At 40.2% G+C, this 8,680-nt stretch overlaps 1 protein-coding gene across 8 annotated transcripts in view; it reads left to right on the plus strand.

The window, feature by feature from the left end:
* Nucleotides 1-8,680, plus strand: part of LOC116704088 (protein unc-13 homolog B) — a 97,341-nt gene that overhangs the window by 35,715 nt on the left and 52,946 nt on the right. For 2 of the 8 annotated variants that reach the window (XR_004335585.1, XR_004335586.1), the window contains exons 1-2: nt 4,140-4,164; nt 5,103-5,224. The exons of the other annotated variants lie outside the window; for them this stretch is intronic. The gene's annotated coding sequence lies outside the window, so the exon portion shown is untranslated. Of the gene's footprint in view, nt 1-4,139; nt 4,165-5,102; nt 5,225-8,680 lie in introns of those variants that run through there. 8 annotated transcript variants of the gene reach the window in all.

The following is an 8,680-nucleotide window of genomic DNA, read 5'->3' on the forward strand; positions in this document are numbered from 1 at the left end:
TTGCGATAACGTGCAATGAGGCTTTTACAGCGTCCTGGAAGAATTTTTGCCCACTCATCTTTGCAGAATTTTCCTAATTCAGTTACATTAGAGGGTTTTCGAGCATGAACAGCCTTTTTAAGGTCATACGCGGAGATCACTGGTGTGAAACTAGTCTACGCGACTGACAGACAGGCACTTGACTCCATGTCTCAACGCCACTTTCCAAAGCCGCAGAGTTTCAGCAGCGATGATTACTACAGAAATGGCCAGCTGTCATATTAGGCTTGTTTGTAAAACGCTGCCTTCCCCTGTGACCTAACTGAGTTTCAACTTCAGTTTGATGGTATCAGGTCTGACAGAGACCTTTTCTGCAGCAGTAACGGGTCAGGAGTGACTTTCACTCCATTACATGATCAGCAGCCCTGCTTCCCCCGTTGCAAACTGTATGTTTTAGGAGGCAAGTATTTCTGAGGTCGTTTCAAAAGAAGCTGTAATTCACAGTGCGGGTTACAAATAACACAGGCAGTTGGATCCTGTAGTTGTATCTGCTGCATGAGGTTGGCTCTCTGTTGAGATTAACGGGGTCAGTTTGCTGGCCTGGATTGGTTGGATTGGCTTGGCTTGGCTTGACATAGCGGTGGGGGGGGGGGGGGGGGGGTAGACTATCTGCTTTCACTCTCACTAGAGCTCCGATGGCTTTTTCTACAACACAAAGCCAGCGTAGAACTGGCCTGGTAGTATTACTTAAAAGTGTGTAGTTGCGTCAGTTGTGTCTGAAAACTGATATGTTAACACTGTAATAACCATCTGAAACCATTGTTCATTTTGTATTCTAATAGTCATACAACAGGTTTTTTCTTGGCTTAGAATGCTTTTTTTGGGGGGGGAGTGGACTCGCACAACAGCTAACATGAGCGCTTTGCGTACAATAAAGTCTCTTACCTATTTTTCAGAAATCTATGCATTTGTTATTTCTGACAATATAAAAAATTAAAATGTACATATGCTTGAGTAAGTCAAACCCAAATAAACAAATTGGTAAAAAAAAAAATTATCATTCTAAAAAAAACATGAGAGAGTCCGACTCTAGAGATAAAACTGAGATCAGCGCTCATATTCGATTTATGTTCTGCTTGTTCATGGTTGTTTGGTAAATCTTCTAAAACACATTCAGAGAGGATTTGAATTGCCATTTTTATTCTCATTCTTATCATTTTGGTGCTGGTGATTTTCCTTTGGGGCTGGCTAAAACCTCTTTTTGGGGTCAGCGCTCAGTGTATTGCTACTGCCCACTACAATTTAGACAATAAACTCCCTTTTCTCCTTGTTTCAGACAAGTTCAACACCTACGTGACGCTGAAGGTGCAGAATGTTCAAAAGCACAACTATCACAGTGCGGGGGAGCCAGCCCTGCTGGGAACAGGATTTCTGTTGTAAGTCTTAAGATTTATTAAACTTCTAAGTTCATCATAGACAAGCAAATGCAACACAGGGCCTAAAACACTTAAATACTAACTTTGACACTATACTAGACTGAACAAAAACAATCGTGGTCAACTTGGTATCATCATGCTTTTTTTTTTTTACCTGTATCATCATGAAAGCCATCCCATAAAGCGTCTTTCTGCTCGGAGAGGTATTTGGTAAATTGCACTGCATTGATGTAGTGGCCTTTTTAAATAAGACCTGCTTGACGGTTTCTTTGAAAGGATTAATCTATGAGACGGTACATGGTGCGCCATTGTGGTCATACATCTCTTCCAACGCTTCATTAAAGCTTTAGTGCGTAACTTTTTGATATTAATGAAGTCGGTGACGTTCAAGACATTGCCAAATTAAGACTATCAGCTCCACAAAATCTCTCTGTATTTGTCAGTAGGCTGTGGTCAGAAGATTGTGGCGTCTGGCGACTTTCCCGCAGGAATCGAGTGAAGATAATGAACTCTTCTGAGTCCATGTTTTTTTTAATCCTCCGTGTCCTCCTTGGCTACTAGCAACTGCATGAGGGAGGGGGGGGGCTGTGCACGGTCACAGACGGTTTTATCATGTGGACGCACCGACATGTGTGTTGTCATTACTTCCAATTAGGTAGACAGAAACTACGCACTATAGCTTTAAAGGCAAATTGCTAAACAAATCAAAAAAAATTAAAATTGTCAGGAGCTTTTCAGTTGAGTCCATATGAGCTTTTTTTTAATTTGTATTTATTTTAAGTTTCCCACTCTAGATCCTACCTAGTGCTTGAGCTACAGGAAGGGTCTGGTTCTAAACTGTGCAGTTATCTTGTTTGACAGCTGCTGTTCATTTCCTCCTTGTAATTCATTGGTTTAATTTCCTCATTTACTTTCCCGTGAAAGGTATCTATGCGCGAGAGAGCCAGCACATTGTTGCATGGTCCATTGTTTGTCTTTTGTGACTCCCTCGTTGCAACAGTGTTTGTTTTTCCAGACCTACGTCCTTCTACTGTCCATTAATGTTGTGTCGACTTGGCTAGGTGTGATTCATCATAAACATAATCTTCAGCGATTCCAGCAAAAGGCTCCGCCAACCTGTACAACAAAATACCTTTTAAAAACTCTTAAGAGTTGATGACTCGGCTCAAGTAAATCTATTAGAAGGATTAACTATCCAAACGTAAACCTCAGAGCGACTTCTAGATCTGCGGACTTTTATATATGCTTTATGCTATTTATACTGTCTAAAGAGATCATCAAATAATAAATAAAACTAACAAACATTACAGTCTGTTACCTGTTGAATAGTATTGTTGTCAAAGTTTGAATGGCAAATCCATTATGCATCAACAAGGAAGAGCTTTTTAGAATTAATGGACTAGTTTGAATAGTTTCTTTTGGGAAATGTGCATATCAGCTGACTTGCCAGAGAAGAATCATCTCACTAACTCCTGAGAGAAAATGAAAAGTTTATTTCCCAAAATATAACCATTCCTTTAGGTAACATATCCTGGTCCTGAGAACAAAGTTTGTGAAAATATTCCACAATTCCAAATTGTTCTGTATCTCCTACACATCACTAGTTGGGAAGCCAGAGTTCTCCCGAGAGCACAATTTGAATTTGAGTAATACTGAGTAATACTGCATTAACTATGCCCTTGTAGCCGAGCTGCACCAATCACATCGGTGTATCTGATTAGGCAGGCCAGGGGCGAGCTAAATAGACAAAGAACGTCTAATCTACCAGTTATCTCCGCTGGCAGCTAGCGTATGGGGCTTTGGATACATCCTCCGTGTGTTGTTGTGATTGGTCGTAGGTTATCCAATTGCGTGCAGTGAGATTTTAAAAGCACGCTTGGTGCGGCCCGATATGGCCGACTTTCATATCGATGTCAGACCCTTAATCTAGTCGGATTTGGGTCTGGATTTCCAGGCTAACGTATCGCTGCTTTCTTTATAGTGTTAATAGAAAGACTGGATGATACACGATGATTAAATAGAATCAAAAAGGCATCTTAAACGATATTCTCAGTGGAATAGCAACAGTTTGATTGAATACTGCTGGGTTATTATTCAACACACGCTTTAGAAGGCCTATATCTCTGCACTGGACGCCCTCCCCTGCACTTCTTTCAATTAGCTGCTCTCTTTGATTATCTTTTTCTCATCTTCCTTTTGTTTGGCCTGCGATAGTTGTAAACTGCCACAGATGAGAATATGCAAATGCTTTTGTCACGTGGCTCCTTTCAAAAGTGATATGCCATTTTGTTACTGTCATCAAGCTGTTTTGAGCCCTTTGAGTAGCATGTTGAATGACAAAACGGCTTGAATGGATTATGACAGATAATACAAAACAAAAAGAGGAAGCAGCCTTGTTGTCAGCTAGTTGTAGGGCCTGGCAGTAATTATGGAGACATTTCGGCTTCATTGAGTGTGAATTGAATGGCATATTGGAGTTGTGTTTTTTTTTTTTTAATTCTGATTACAAAACCCTTAACTATACTGATATTGTTCCGCACCTTCTTTGTTGGCTGAAATCCCCACGCTGTTTGTCACGAAGGGGTTTCTATGGAAGTCTGATTACCTGATACCTGTATACCGCTTTTCCTCAGTGAGATCAACCGGCTGGACCTCGGCCTCATCGTTGAGGTGTGGAACAAAGGCCTCATCTGGGACACCATGGTGGGGACGGCCGGATTCCTCGAAGAGTATCCAACAATCAGAGGAGGTTAGATATTTTCCCATACAAATCATGTAGTCCAGGGAAAACAAAAAAATCTAAAAAAAGTTGGATTTCATTTAAAATACTGATAAAAGGCCACCTATAATCCATCATGGAAACAAAACAGGGGTGCTTTTTTACATTTTGTTACTGACATTACTAAGTATCTAATTTTCAAAAGGTTTTTCACTTTAACATTTTCATTCCCTTCATAGACATTCAGATTTAATGGGGCTTCTGTGGTGATTAGCTTCGAAATAATGCAATCCTGGATACAGTATGGTTACTTTTGGAAATGAAAAAGAATGGCATAGAGTAGGTAGAATATGGACATAAAGAGGTCTTGGCTCTCACATGGTAAATATCACTATTAGAAGTGAACGATTTGGGGATCTGAGATTTTTTTTGCCAGATATTGTATTACGATTTGATATGCGATTATTTATATAATTTTTTTTAAGTTCAGCAAAAGTTCAATATTCACTGTGTAACCGATAAAACATGTCACAGAGCATTATAACATGACACACCATCATAATTGCTTATATCTTATGAAAGAATGAGAAAATAGATATTAATTGTTTTTCTTTTAATAAGCATGGAACATTGAACAGTTGAACACAGAACATTTCTCACAAAAGTTAAAGTTATAATAAAAAACAATTACAATCAAAACAAATTGCACTTCTTTCCTGTAAACTGAAATTTCTGCTATGCCTCAGTTCAATAGCAGTAACTACTATTGCACCTTCTACAATGATGAAATAATTTAGTGAAAAATCCACTAAGAATAGGACTTTTCTGTTAAAGATATGTGGTATATAACATTAATCCCGCATTTACTCATGATAAAACGTAAATAGTATAATGAAAACAGGAATACAAATGTTATGCCAAACATTAAACTGAACTAAAGCCCTAATCACTATGCATCCTAATTGCAGGAGGGCTCCGGTGACTGGATCTCTCTGCATGCAGAAGTCCTGATGAAAGCGGAGAGATATATGGCACCAAGAACCCAACGCCTCATCAAATCCTGCTGGACACTCGCTTGAGCTGCCTTTTGGTGAGATACGCCAATCCCTTTTTTTCCAGTCGCTTTGTATTTTAGTTGCATTTTAGATGTTAAACAGTATTCTGCAAATCTCCAATAGTGACACACCTTGAAAGTTCAGGTGCTTAAGACATTTTCACAGGCTGTTATCTCAAGGACCAGCCCTGACAACAGTGGGTACATGGAATAGGGAGTACATTAGTTATTCTGGTTACCGTGAGGACAAATTAAACCTTGATCAATGAGTTACACAAAGGCCATACGTGTCTCCTGCTGAAATGTCAGCAGTTGCTTTATGAGGCTACGCAGATAAAGCTATCTTGCCTGGGGCTCTGTCAAAACAATTGATTATGTCTTGTAACCACGCGTCCTGTTGTCTTATGCTGGCATATCCTGCATTGATCTGTCACCTCAAACTCAAAAAGAACACATAGGACCACATGGACAGCACACACGAGTAGAGTATGAGGTCACATTTTTTCCTGAAATTGCATTAGAAACAGGCCACTCTTAACCAGATATACTGTATAATGCAGTCTATCTGGTTCCACTGGGAATAAGGATCATTCCTTATTTTGTCTTTGCCACGTTGTTCCATTGGGTAACTGATTAAGGAACCATTGAGGTGGTGTGTGTGGTGTGTGTGTGTGTGTGTGTGTGTGTTGTGTGTGTGTGTGTGTGTGTGGGTGTGTGTGTGTGGTGTGTGTGTGTGTGTGTGTGGTGTGTGTGTGTGTGTGTGTGTGTGTGTGTGGTGTGTGTGTGTGTGTGTGTGTGTGTGTGTGTGTGTGTGTGTGTGTGTGTGGGTGGTGTGTGTGTGTGGTGTGTGAGTGATACATTATGAAGAGGAGAGTATGACTGTGAGTTTAAAACCATTAGCAACTTACTGTTTTCTGGACCATCTACAAAACATGTGACATTTATATTTAATTAAAGCTGCATAGATTGTTTTTTGGGGGGGCACTTTGGAGCCCATAACAAGCTAACACACATAACAGTGGGGTTTGAAAGTTTGGGCACCCCAGGAAAATAATTGTATTAATGTGCATAATGAAGCCAAGTAAAGATGTAAAAATCTCTGAAAGGCCTCAAATGACAGATTAGACATTCTTATTATATGTCACAAAAAGTTAGATTTTATTTCCATCATTTACACTTTCAAAATAACAGAAAACAAAAAAAATGGCATCTGCAAAAGTTTGGGCACCCTGCAGAGTTAATACCTTGTATTACCCCCCCCCCATGGGAAGGCCATGGCAAAACCTTCAGTTTACGCCTCTTGATGTAATCCACCATGGATTTTTAGGTGTGTTTAGATCATTATCCATTGTAGAAGCCATCCTCTCTTTAATTCTCAGTTTTTCACAGATGGCATCAAGTTAGCGTTCAAAATTTGCTAAATTTAATTGAATCCCTTTTTCCTTCTACTCATGAAATGTTCCCTGTGCCACTGGCTGCAATACAACCCAAAGAATGATTGATCCCCCATGCTTAACAGTTGGACAGAGGTTCTTTTATTGAATTCTGTGCCTTTCTTCTCCAACGTACCTTGCTCATTGGCCCAAAAGTTCTATTTTAACCTCATCGGTCCTCAGAACTGTTTCACAATGCATCAGGTTGTCTATATTTCATTTGCAAACTTCAAACACTGATTTTTGTGGTAAGGAAGTAAAAGAGGTTTTCTTCTGATGACTCTTCTATGAGACCATATTTTTACTAGTATCTCTTTATAGTGGAATGGTGTACCACAACTCCAGTGTCTGCCAGGTCTTTCTGGATGGATTGTGCAGTCAAACGTGGGTTTTGACTTTCTCACAATCCTGCGAGCTGTTCTGTCTGATATTTTTCTTGGTCTTCCAGATCTTGCTTTAACCCTTGTATTGTCTTCACTTTTGGGCTGCTCTTGTATCCCTCGGGTCAAACTGACCCGTGACTTATTTGGGGTTTTAAAATCAATTCTGGAATAAAATTTTACTTCATAATCTTTTAACAATTATTGTCTTTATCTCAATTTCAAACAAATGAGAGTAACGGACTATATACAGTGGTGTGAAAAAGTGTTTGCCCCCTTCCTCATTTCCTATTCCTTTGCATGTTTGTCACACTTAAGTGTTTCGGAACATCAAACCAATTTAAACAATAGTCAAGGACAACACAAGTAAACACAAAATACAATTTGTAAATGAAGGTGTTTATTGTTAAAAGGTGAAAATGAATCCAAACCATCATGGCCCTTTGTGAAAAAGTGATTGAACCTAAACCTAATAACTGGTTGGGCCACCCTTAGCAGCAACAACTGCAACCAAGCGTTTGCGATAACGTGCAATGAGGCTTTTACAGCGTCCTGGAAGAATTTTTGCCCACTCATCTTTGCAGAATTTCCTAATTCAGTTACATTAGAGGGTTTTCGGCATGAACAGCCTTTTTAAGGTCATACCACAACATCTCAATAGGATTCAGGTCAGGACTTTGGCTAGGCCACTCCAAAGTCTTCATTTTGTTTTCTTCAGCCATTCGTGGGTGGACTTGCTGGTGTGTTTAGGATCATTGTCTGCTGCAGAACCCAAGTTCGTTTCAGCTTGAGTACCGAACAGATGGTCGGACATTCTCCTTCAGGATCTCTTGGTAGACAGCAGAATTCATAGTTCCTTTTATCACGGCAAGTCTTCCAGGTCCTGAGCAGCAAAACAGCCCCAGACCATCACACTACCACCACCATATTTTACTGTTGGTAAATGTTCTTTTTATGAAATGCAGTGTTTCTTCTACGCCAGATATACTTGGACACACACCTTCCAAGAGTTCCACTTTTGTCTCATCGGTCCACAGAATGTTGTCCCAAAAGTCTTGGGGATCATCAAGATGTGTGTGGAGAAATTGAGACGAGCTTTGATGTTCTTTTTGCTCAGCAGTGGTTTTCTCCTTGGAACTCTGCCTGCAGGCCATTTTTGCCCAGTCTTTTCCTGATGGTGGAGGCATGAACGCTGACCTTAACTGAGGCAAGTGAGGCCTGCAGTTCTTTGGACGTTGTTGTGGTGTCTTTTGTGACCTCTTGGGGTAATTTTGGGCGGCCGACCACTCCTGGGAAGGTTCACCACTGTTCCATGTCTTCGCCATTTGTGGATAATGGCTCTCACTGTGGTTTGCTGGATTCCCAAAGCTTTGGAAATGGCTTTATAACCCTTTCCAGACTGATAGATCTCAATTACTTTCTTCTCAATTGTTCCTGAATTTCTTTGGGTCTCGGCATGATGTGTAGCTTTTAAGGATCTTCTGGTGGACTTACTGCGTCAAGCAGCTCCTATTTAAGTGATGCCTTGATTGTGAACAGGTTTGGCAATAATCAGGCCTGGGTGTGGCTAGAGAAATTGAACTCAGGGGTGGACAACCACAGTTTAGTATGTTTTAACAAGGGGGGCAATCATTTTTCACACAGGGCCATGATGGTTTGGATTTTTTTTCACCTTTTAA

This window comes from Etheostoma spectabile, chromosome 16, assembly GCF_008692095.1.
Source record: "Etheostoma spectabile isolate EspeVRDwgs_2016 chromosome 16, UIUC_Espe_1.0, whole genome shotgun sequence".
In the NCBI taxonomy this organism is placed as follows: domain Eukaryota; kingdom Metazoa; phylum Chordata; class Actinopteri; order Perciformes; family Percidae; genus Etheostoma; species Etheostoma spectabile.